Raw genomic sequence first — 12,345 nt, forward strand, 5'->3', positions numbered from 1 at the left:
CTTTTAAATAACTTATAATTGAAGGTCAATATTACATTTAGAGTGGGAAGAACATCAGTCAGTAATTGTCAGTGTCTTTTCCCCGAAGATAGAGTTTTTTTGAATCATCTGGTCATTTTATCATTATATATGTATATGTAATATGTATATCCTAGGCTTTATTATGTACAAGATATAGATACAAATGGATACCCACGTGAAATTAATATGTATTGCTCCCAGTATTTTAATCCTCTTTCTATATTTTAAGAATTCTTTATTTTGTAGATCTTGGTAGGAAGAATCTATCTCTTGGGGGACAAAGGGATGAAAAATCTACATACTTGCTTTTTTGGCCTCTGTTATAGCTAAGCGGGACACGTGAACTAGGATTAGCCAATCAGACACAGCTCTTCCAGGTTTGATTCCCAGAGCTTCTAATAGAACAAAATTCAGGAATGGTGGAGGATGCATGCTGGAGGTAGTAACAATGGTTCAGGATGGCCTCTCGTGTTCAACAAGCAGAGGTAGTCTTGCCCTCAGCAGAATGGGTTCTAAGCTATAATTTATGCCTGAGGTTCACACTTCTTGGCTCCTTTACCTTGTCTGTTCTCTAAGTCAATTTGTCCAGTCTTCTGGCAATTCAGTGAGCCACTCAACGTCTTCTTAATCACTTCCCTTTCTGTATAATGAGCCAAAATCAGTTTGGGTTGATTGTTACAAGGATTCTTACCTATTTACAGCATGGAAAACTGGGGCTTTTCAGGAAAGATATCAAGATGTGAAATATGCTACCTGTGGTGTTTGGCAATCTTTGAAAGAACCATGGCATACAATCACTTAGTTGTGATTACCTTAATAAAATAGTAGTAGTTGGTCATCTAACATTAAACTAAATAGGTAGTGGAAAGCTCTCCCTTGACATGTTTCTTCCACCATGATTGACTGAGCCCAATAGGCCATGGAAGGTTACCTATCTGTTCTATTCAGTAATCAGGGTAGATTTTAGGTAAAGTTAAAGACTTAAAATGCATGCCTAAAATTATATTCTGTCTATCAACATATATGGTCACTGACCCATTCCCACCTCCTAGAGTAGATTATAAAACAATCTAGTTTTTCTCAATTAGCTTCCTCTGGGAATAAAAAGATTATTCTCCACCGTACTATGCTCTTCTCTGCACCCCAGTATGCTTACCCTGTAATCTGTATCATTTGGACTCTGTGACCACTTTTTCCCTTTGGATTGGTCAATGGGTGACAACAATGGCACAGTGTCTTCTGCAGAAGTTGTGTCTCAGCTCCTGTTCAGAACCCCTTTAGGTCTGACTCAGCTCTCGCCAGTCTCTAATAACAGTATTTCTTTGATCTTCTCCTTTAGTCCTAGCAGTGGTCTCCTTCTTTTACATCTACTGTGGCCTCCTACAATTGTTTTTCCTTGGGTAACTCAATATCCTTCATTCCTTTAACCTAAGTCACATCTTTATAAATAGTTGTTTCATAAAAGTCTCATTATTTGCATCATCTTGGCATCATCTTTCCTGTCATAATACTGACTGACATGGCAGTCCAAAGACAGAGGCTGGATCTTACTCATCTTTTAATTCCAATGATTAGCAAAATGCCTATCACACACAAATTTCTCAGAATAGTTGGATAGATCTGGACTCAGTGTGCAAAGAAAGCCCCCAAACAGCTTCCACATTTAGACTATATTTGTCTAATGTTCAGTGAGCTCCCAAAAATCTATTTCACTGTAGCTCCTAGGACTCCTCCCATTGTGTATGGAACTAGTGCGCTGCAGTAGAACAAGCATGGAATTTGAACACAGGCAAATAGATCTGTGTAATCTCAGAATGATAATTTAACTTCTGAGTAATAAAACTAACCTTAGAAGACTGAATTGTTTATAGGCTAAACTGTGGTACCAAATAAATATAAAAATACAATGGCTTTGATGAGAGCAGTTCATTTCTCTCACACGTAATAGTCCAGATAAAAAGTGGCTCACACCAGTGGGACAGGTCTGTTTAGTGTGGCCATTCAAGACAAAGATTTTTGCCATCTTGTTCTTTTACACTTGGGATAGTGTTTTTCTCTCTTCTGTTGAAGCTGAGTGATGACTACAATAGGAATGGTTAAGCAAGAACATAGTAAATGCACAATTTTCTTTAATTGTTTTCCATTTTTTTATTGTGTTAAAATACACATAGCAAGATTTAGTATCTTAACCATTTTCGTTTACAGCTCAATGGTATTAATTGCATTCATATTGTTGTGCAACCTTCACCATCATCCATCTCCGAAATACTTTTCGTCTTGCAAAACTAAAACTTTGTACCCATTAAATCATAACTCCCCATGACCTGCTCCCCCCAGGCTTGGTAACCATCATTCTACTTTCTGAAACTATGAGTTCTTCTTCTCTTCCTCTTCCTTCTCCTTCTCCTCCTCCTCCTCCTCCTTCTTCATGTTCTTTATCTTCTTCCTCTTCTTCTTCTTCCAATTTTTTTTTCCAGATTCCACATACAAGTGAGATAATGCAGTATCTGTCTCCCCATGTCTGGCTTATCTTCTTAACATAATGTCCTCAGGTTTATCCACATTTTCACAAATGACAAGATTTCCTTCTTTTTAAAGACTGAATAATATTCCATTATATACATATAATATTCATATAGAATTATAATTCATACAATAATGGAATATATACAGTAAAATTGCATGATATATACTTTATACACACACACACACGCCCCACATTCTTTATTCACCCATTGACAGCCATTAGGTTGTTTCCATATCTTGCTATTGTGAATAATGCTATAATAAACATAAAACTACATATATCCCCTTGAAGGTAGTGATTTTAATTCCTTTGGCTATACACCCAGAAATGGAATTACTAGATCTAGTGGTAGTTCTATTTTTATTCCTCTGAGGAGCCTCTACACTGTTTTTCTTAATGGCTCTACCAATGGCTGTGTGTGTGTGTGTGTGTGTGTGTGTGTGTGTGTGTGTGTGTGTGTTACTTGACAAGATTCTGAGGAAATGAAATAATCTCAGACTCTGGAGGAAGATAATTATGTTTAAATCCTGGCTGCTGTCCTTACAATACAAGTCATCTTGGGAAAGTGACTTAATCTTTTAAGCCAATTTCCTCATGGGCAACAATAATGAATACTTCACAGAATTTTGGTGATGAATAAAAAGACAATATATATAAAGTAGTTAGCACAGTATCCAGAATATATTATATGCCAAACCAAACATTATTAAGAACTACATTTCTGTGGGGACTGAGTAAGGCAAAGTAGGTCTATTTATTTCCCAAGGAAAGCAGGTTAGAGTCAGACACTATTGGCAGTCACCACTTCAGTAAGCTGTTAGACCAACTAGCTTTAAGGCATTTTGTTCATCTTCACCTAGACTGAGAACGGTATAAGGACTTTAATATATCTAGTGGAGAGCATCAAAAAAGACGGACACACAAACATGCAAAAACAGGAAGAAACAAGAAATGACACCTTGAACTATAAAATTTTGTCTGGAGAATATTACAAAACTCTAACATCACTTATTGCTTCTTCCTCACTTTAACATTTTTTAAGAATACTACAGGAATTCTTAGGCTGAATAAGAAAACAAAGAGTTCCACAGCAAGAATCCAAGCCCACAGGCGGAAGCCTTTCTAGTTTTATAAGTCATGCATTATCACCTCCACAGCATTCTGTTAGCTAAAAACAATAGCTAAAGTCAGCTTAGATCCAAGAAAAAGCAATACACACACGCCCACATGCACACACACGCACACACACACACACACACACACTTCTTGATGGAAAAAGTGCAAAAGATTTTGCAGACAAGTTTTAAAAACTCCATATGATGTATATTTATATTTTGGACTTAGGTCCTAAGTTTTTATATACATATTCTGGGTCTACACTGAACATACCCCATATTTTGAAATTTAAAACTACAGTTTAAACATTATTTAAACAAAGCCATTATATAGCACATAGTACATATTTTTAAATTATTATGGCATCCGTTACCCTAAATTCTCTTTTCAGAGTTTGTAAATGTGTATCAAATGTAACAGACAGAATATATTAGCAAAAAAGTGTTTGTCATAGCAAGAACTTTCTCAAAATAATTGTTAAAAATACAAATTAGATGTAAATGCTATGTATTTTTGTAGATGACAGATGATATTAAAGAGTCTTGTAGATGTTTCTACAAAACTTCCCTCCCTAGAATTATCAGTGCATTAGAAATGATGCACTTGTTAAAAAGCAATATCCTTAGCCTAAAAGCTCATACAATCAATTTTATGGTTCACATATTTGAATTGTCATTATTTTAATTAGGAGTTATTTATCTCAATTCATTCCACATCAAGTCTAATTTCTGGCTCTATGGTACTCTATTTGCTAGAGTATTGTCTTAAAAAAAACTCAATTTATTGTTCAGTGACAAGAATATCATCCTTATTTAAGGAAACCTAATTGTAGAGCTGGCCTGAAAATGACCTTATACAAACAAAATTCACCGAACTTGGCTCTAACTTTTGGTGTGATACGATTATGACCCATACTTCTGCCCTAATGTAATTCTCTTATCCAGTTATTATCCAAGCAATCCCTTGGAAGTTGGGGTTTATGCTTTGAATGTGAGTATCATTTCCCTTCTTAGAGCAAATAAAACATAAGATTTTCCTGGAAAGAACAAGGCTTAATGTAAAGAACAAAACAGAAATGATACCCATGTTTTAATATATACAATGGAGTATTACTCAGCAATCAAAAAGAATGAAATCTTGTCATTTGCAACTATGTGGATGGAACTGGAGGGTATTATGCTAAGCAAAATTAGTCCATCAGAGAAAGACAAATATCATATGACTTCACTCATATGAGGAATTCAAGAAACAAAACAGATGAACATAAGGGAAGGGAAGCAAAAATAATATAAAAACGGGGGGGGGGGGGAATAAAACATAAGAGACTCTTAAATATAGAGAACAAACAGGGTTGCTGGAGGGGTTGTGGGAGGGGGGATGGGCTAAATGGGTAAAGGGCATCGAAGAATCTACTCCCGAAATTGTTGCACTATATGCTAACTAACTTGGATATAAATTTAAAAATTAATTAATTAAAAAAGAAATGATACTCATGTTTTAATATAAAAGTGGGAGAAAAAAATTATCTGTCAAACAAGAGTTACAGCTTGAAAATGTGAATAAATTATTATGATTCTACAACTTTGATGTTTTTTAACATTTATTTATTTCCGAGAGACAGAGAGAAACAGAGCATGAGTAGGGAAGGAGGAGAGAGGGGAAAACACAGAATCTGAAGCAAGCTCCAGGCTCCAAGCTGTGAGCACAGAGCCTGATGCCAGGCCTGAACTCATGAACTGTGAAATCATGACCTGAGCTTAAGTCAGACATTTAACCTACAGAGCCACCCAGGGACCCCTATAGGCTTTGATTTTTAATGCCATATATCAATGTTAAGGCTATGACTATGTTGTGTTAGAATTTCCCTCTCCACCAAGTCCCAGAAAACAAACCTAAACCACAATGCCCACTTTATGATATCATATTTGTTACATTTTGCCATTCATATAATTGATTTTGTATTCTTAATTAACTTTTTAAATATGGGAATATTATTTCCTCAACTAGATTGTAAGTTCCCCAAATACTGAAAGTTATGCTTTATACACTTTTTAATGCCTCCCTCACTATCTAATGAAGTATTAGGTATAAATAAGATAGGTATTTGCTAATGAATTTTTAATTTAATTAAATTATTGAAAGTTAACATGTTAAACTTACATGTAACAGAGGGCAAAATACAAGAATTTAGTATCAGAATCAGTTTAATTTTGTATAATCAGTTTCTTCAAATAAAAACAAAATTTTGATGATAAATAAATCATCATGACCCTTATTAACTATTAAGAAAGCAATGATAATCATTCATGTTTTAACAAAGAATTAATTATTCAGTAATAATACAAGATAAAGGAGATAGGAGTAAAAATAACAGATAAACCATAAATTGAGAAAATAAGTAAAAGCTGAAGTAATCTGATGATTTCAGCTCTGATTGTTGATCATATTTTCCATATTATTTATTTGTATTTGAAACAAACTAAAAAGCGACTCAAAGATGACAATTTTTTTTAAGATTTTATTTTTATGTAATCTCTACACCCAACATGGAGCTCAAACTCACAACCACGAGATCAAGAGTCACACATTTCTCTGACTAAGCCATCCAGGTGCCCCAAAGAAGACACCTTTAAATGGGCACATGGGTGGCTTAGCCAGGACTTTGGCTCAGGTCAAGACTTCATGAGCCCAAAGTTGGGCTCTTTGCTAACAGCTCAGAGCCTGAAGCCTGCTTTAGATTCTGTGTCTCCCTCTATCTCTGCTCCTCCCCTGCTCATGCTCTGTCTCTCTGTCTCTCTCTCAAAAATAAATAAAAACATTAAAAAAAAAAAAAGAAGACACCTTTTACTTAAAAACAAATGTCACAATAGGACATGGAATAAAAACTTCAAAAGTTGAAGATATTCAGTCAGAGCATGAAGAAGTCTTAAAGATGCCTGATATAACTGCTTAACATAAGAGATGAGGATTAGAGACCAAGAGATTTGCTATGGGTATGAAAATAAGTGACTGGACCAGGAATAGATAAAACAAGTGCCCCTTTTACCACCATGGACAGACATTCACTCATCATGTATAATAATGTATATTGGCTCAATTATAAATACTGTTATTTTGAATCCCCTAAAAAACTTCTTCTATTCCAAGGAATGCCTCAACTTGTCCATTAATCTCCTTTTTTTTCACCACCTGTACAATATACCAATAGAGTATTTCCTGCTAATCAAATGTCTATGTCATACACTACATCATGGACAGAGAAAAACCTAAATTGAAATGGACTCTACCCGTCTGAGGCTGCTTTTCACCAATAGATAAAGTTGGGGCAATCAAATGTTGACTTCATATTTGATATTCATATTCAAATATCTTTTTTAAATTTTTTAATGTTTTTAGAGAGAGAGAGAGACAAAGCATTAGCTGAGGAGGGGCAGAGAGATAGAGGGAGACACAGAATCTGAAGCGTGAGCTATCAATCCAAGCTCTAAGCTATCAGCACAGAGCCTGACACGGGGCTTGAACCCGTGAACTGTGAGATCATGACCTGAGTCAAAGTTGGATGCTTAACTGACTAAGCCATCTAGGTGCCCCAAATACCTTATATTATTAACAACTAATTCTACTAAAATTAATGTGAGCTTTAATTTTTAAATGCATTTTAATAAATATATTAGCTTGTATTGTATTCTGGCATGAGCATTCTGGCAAAAGAAAGCAAGAACTAACCCAAATTAAGGGCTCCTTTCATTAATTTGAGATGTGTCCCAAATATGTAATAAAAAAATTATTTCAATGAAATATTGAAAAATTATTTCAGTGAAAACCAGCAGAGTGCTCAGAGTAATCAATAAACATGTACTTAATGAATAAAATTATTTTTCTAGATAGATGTTAGGGTTTTGATCCCTTTTGCCTGGGGACTTACTGTCCAGTAAAATTAGAATTATTTTATGTACAAAAATAAGTAGAAACACCAAAAGATAAATTATCAGGGCCAGATGTTGATGCATAATACAGACAACAATGCATCGTCCAGTAAGTAGTTCAGTGAAAGGAGAAATGTTTGGAGGAGGGTGGGGAAAGGGATGGTTCATATAACTGGACTGGATGTTGTTGCTACAAGAGCAATGTCTGAGAAGAAAGTAAGAATGATTCTGCAATTAAATCCTTTGAAGAGTTGTTTCACTGTCTCCATATACACAGCTTTTGAATGCAATATGTAGGACAGCATACCCAACTGAAGTGCAAAAATCCTTTTCAAAAAACGCATTTTCCTTATTACCCAAGGATCAAATAATAAATAATAATAATAAATGCAGCTTGAGGAGGAAAAGCCACACTCCCATTTATTCTTTTTTTGTGTTTTACCTTAAAAGAAGCTTTGATATTTTTGTACATCAGTCAGCATCCAGCTCATTTCTGTACTGGTGTGTTAACCTTCTCCCTCTGGACACTTGGGATATTAATATTATCCTCTGTAACAATCAGCAGAAGAAATAGAGCATTTACGCAAATACTGCAAATTAGATTAAACTGCAGTTCTGATGTAACCCTGTGACATACAGTTTCTTGCGAATTAAGCCAAATGTACAAGCATTTAATGACTAATCCTTTTAGGTATTTTAATGCCCACATGAAGATTTATTAAGGAGAAAGGGAAAGCATATGCGGTTTTCCGTTAGAGCCTGCCTGCGGGCGGAGGATTGAGCAGATTGGCTTTTTTTAATTAATATTTCAGTTCTTTGTGTTTTGGCGGGCAGGTTGCACGTGGTCCTGGTACTGAACGGACAGCTCCTTTCTCTTAGGCTGTGCGCTGGGGGCTAGAAGTCTATAAGGGCAGTGGCAGACCCTGGAGAGAGAGGAGAGAAAGAGGGCGGGAGAGGAAATCAAGTGCTGACTCCCCCCACCTCTTTCTTTCTTATACCCCACACAGCCATAGGCTTGCCTCCTTCAGAAATTAACCTACTGATCTATATTGGTAAAATTAGTTATACTAGAAGGCTTCTCAGTTCAGCCACAAAAGGGGAGGAGAAAGCTTGTCAGACCCTCCTCCCTCCCCTGGGCTTACTACAAACAACTTTTCTGATGCTAGGAGGAAACCTTTGAAGATAAAGGCAAGTTCGCCTGCATTTTAGGAATCCCTTCTGCAGATGGGAGGATTCTAACTAATGAAATCTCCAGGATCACATTTGTTTTGAATATTATGAAACCTTGTTAAATGAAGTAATACAGGCCTGTGTGTATGTGTATATATATGTATATGTGTATATATATATATATATATATATATACACACACACACACACACACATATGTATATGTATATATATACACACACACATATGTATATGTGTATATATATATATACACACACATATATATATGTATATGTATATATATATGTGAATGTGCATGTATATACAAGTATGCATAGGTATCTATAGAAAGATGGAAATAGATATAGATGGACATAGAGCCTGATTAACCAACTTAAAAATATTGCTGATCTTGAAAATTTCTTCCATTTATTCCAATTGCATACTGCTTTCAAACAAAATTTGAACTGTGTTTTAAAGTTCATCAGAGTGTGAGAAAAAGATGTAAGGAATTGTGAGCTATTGGTAACCACACATTGCATTAAGTACCTTGAGGCATTAAGATGTTTTCATAGAAATATGAGTCAAAATAAAATACATTAGGCATATATCAAATATATCACACATTTTTGTTAAACTAAGACATAGAACATGCATTTCTATTTACATTTCTCCTCATCTGGGAGATAGAACTATTGCTCCTTATCTGTAGTTCTCTCCTTCTTCTGAGTGTATAGGAAGATTATACTCTTTCCTTGGCCTGTAGTTAGTCACAGCCACACAACTAGATCTGGCCAATGTGCTTCTGGAACAAAGAACTTGTTTACCTGTGCCAGAACTTCCAGAACCCTCTGCAACCTCCACCTTGTGATAATGCACAGATAAAGATCTCACTAGATGCCTGAGCCTCCATATGGAGGATAGCAGCCTTGGTGGGGTGTCCAAATCCACAATGAAGTGTACATTTGAGCATAATAAACTTCCGTTGTGTTAAGCCACAGAGATTTGGGAGCTATTTGTTACCAAGGTGCAGCATGTTCTAATCTGACTAATAAATCCTGTAAAGAAAAATAAATAGTAAGCTTCTCTTGCTCAGAATTGCCAATGATTCACTTTTTATGGGACATTATAAACAATTGCTGTTCAACAGAAATAAAATGCAGGTTACATAAGTCATTTTAAGTTTTCCATATTTTAAAAAGAAAAAAGGAACAAGTAAATTTCCTTTTAATAATATATTTATCAATATATCAAAATATTATCATTGCAGTCAATACAAAAATTATGAGATATTTAACTTTTCTTTTTCAAATAAGTGTATGAAAATCAAGTGTGTGTTTTATACTTATAGCACATCTCAATTTGGACTAGCTTGATTTCAAATTGCTAATGCCTTTTAGCCAAAAATCACCAAACACACACTTGTAGTTGAAGAAAATGGGTTTATAACTTGTATGAACACCATGGGAAGTCATGGAAACTTTCTACAAAGTGCATTAGAAAAAATTTATTATAGGATTTTAACTTTGGTTAGGTGATTTCAGGAATGGTGCGAGAAGCAGAGGTTCACACTGGATTGAGTGTTCTCAGAAAGAGGGGAAAACTTTGTGATTAGGTTTCTCGATAAACATTTTACATTGAGGGAAGACTAAAGGCAAAGCTGTAATTAGTAAAGAAGCAGCAGTAACTCACATTAGCCAAGAAAGGAGTATATTGGGTGTTTTCAGGTGTGATCAAATGTTCATGTCTTGTCTATGTTCACATATGATTACAGAGTAGTCTTGTTTCCATCTTCATCTACCATGGTCACAGAGTGGCCCTATGTAATGTTGATGTTCTGTGAGATGGCTTGTGTTCAACAGAACACCAAGACCTGACCATGAGTTAGGCCAGCCTACAGCAACACCATGGCCTAGTGGATAATGCTAGCTCAACTCCTGGATGTCAGAAACTATTTGGGGGTTAGGGGGGTGGTTTAGTTTAGTATAACTTTTTCTCAAAGTGTTTGGATTAGTCTTCTAGGGCTGCCATAACAAAATGTCACAGACTGGGAGGTTTAAACAACAGAAATTTGTTTTCTTACAGTTCTGGAGGCTAGAGTCCAAGATCAAGGGGTCAGCAAGTTTGGTTTCTCCAGAAGCCTCTCTTCTTGGCTTGCAGATGGCCACCTTCTTGCTGTGTCCTCACATGGTCTTTCCTCTGTGGGTACACATTCCTGGTTTCTCTTCCTTTTATTAGAAGGACATGAGTCATATTGGATTAGGGCCCCACTCTTATGACCTCATACAACCTTAATTACCTCCTTAAAGGCCCCATCTCCAAATATAGTCATATTGGGGATTATGACTTTAATATACGAATTTTGGAGGGAACAATTCAGTCCAAAATGGTACTCAATAGCCACATGTACCTAGGCATAGCACCGTACAGTTACAGACAACTTGAAATTGATTGTGTCTATTTGCTAGAGACACACTGACTAGGGGCATTTCTCAGTAGAATAAAAAAAAAATGAAAGTTTCACAGCTAAAAGGAACTCTGGATTTTTTTTTTTTTTTGGTCACTCTTTTCATTATGTCCTCTCCCTATAATGTAACATACTGACTTCATGGTAAAGAGTTCTGTAATTAGGTGTTAAGATGATCCTTCCGTCCATCCTTTAACATTTCTCTCTTTTTGTTTAAGTTTATTTATTTATTTTGAGAGAGAGAGAGAGAGAGAGAGAGAGAGAATGAATGAGGGGTGAGGGGCAGAGAGAGAAGGAAAGAGAATCCCAAGCAGGCTCCACAGTCAGTGCAGACCCCAACTCAGACTCAATCCCATGAACTGTGAGATCATGACCTGAGCCGAAATCAAGAGTCAGACATTTAACCAACTGAGTCACCCAGACACCCCTATCATTTAACATTTCTTGTTTCCAATCAGTGAATCATTTCTGAGAATAGATATTATGGTGTCATAAGAACTTTAACTCTGTCATTCAAAGCCACACAAGTGGCATTCTTTCCAACCTAGCAAGAAACATAAAATAGCCTCTGTCTCATGCTAGATATACCATCTTGGGAAGGGACAAGATGAACTTTCTACACTTATTTTTTAATAGGCCAGTAGTCTTATTTTTCTGTGGAAATATGAGTAAGTTCCATGTACTATGGAAAATCACAGATTTTGGAGTGATCTTTGGATTGCTGATTTTGAAAAGGGAGAAAAAATGTTAGAATGAACAACTTAAAATCCCAGACCTTTTAAAATAATGCTCTTGGGTTATTTTGGCCACCACAATCTATACAACAATGGTAAATAAACCCATTGCCAAGGTATACAATTTCTGCATCTCAAGGATTTTGAACTTTGCTGTCGACTATACCTGAGACACACTTGACCTTGTAAATGAAAAGTACATTAGAATGAGGTCTCTTTAACATTCTGCATTACTCCTCCTCCTCCCTTGCCAGAGTCTAGATAATTACTGAAAGAGCTTCCTTTTCTAAGTCAAAACTGGATGTGCCAGAGAACAGCATCTACATGTGCTTAGTTTTGTCACTATCTAAATCTTAGCATTCAGGTTGGAACACACTCCTAAAA

The 12,345-nt window shown here is 35.8% G+C and overlaps 1 protein-coding gene across 8 annotated transcripts in view; it reads right to left on the reverse strand.

Annotated features, from left to right (window-relative positions):
* LOC132667179 (uncharacterized) overlaps positions 1-10,972 on the reverse strand; it is a 322,994-nt gene extending 312,022 nt beyond the window's left edge. For all 8 annotated transcript variants that reach the window (XR_009605024.3, XR_009605025.3, XM_078446429.2 and 5 more), the window contains exons 1-2: positions 10,844-10,972; positions 8,033-8,139 (exon numbers count right to left, since the gene is read on the reverse strand). The gene's annotated coding sequence lies outside the window, so the exon portion shown is untranslated. The remainder of the gene's footprint in view (positions 1-8,032; positions 8,140-10,843) is intronic.
* Between the last annotated feature and the right edge of the window lie 1,373 nt (positions 10,973-12,345).

Source organism: Panthera onca, chromosome B2, assembly GCF_046562875.1.
Source record: "Panthera onca isolate mPanOnc1 chromosome B2, mPanOnc1 haplotype 2, whole genome shotgun sequence".
NCBI classification, from domain to species: Eukaryota; Metazoa; Chordata; class Mammalia; order Carnivora; family Felidae; genus Panthera; species Panthera onca.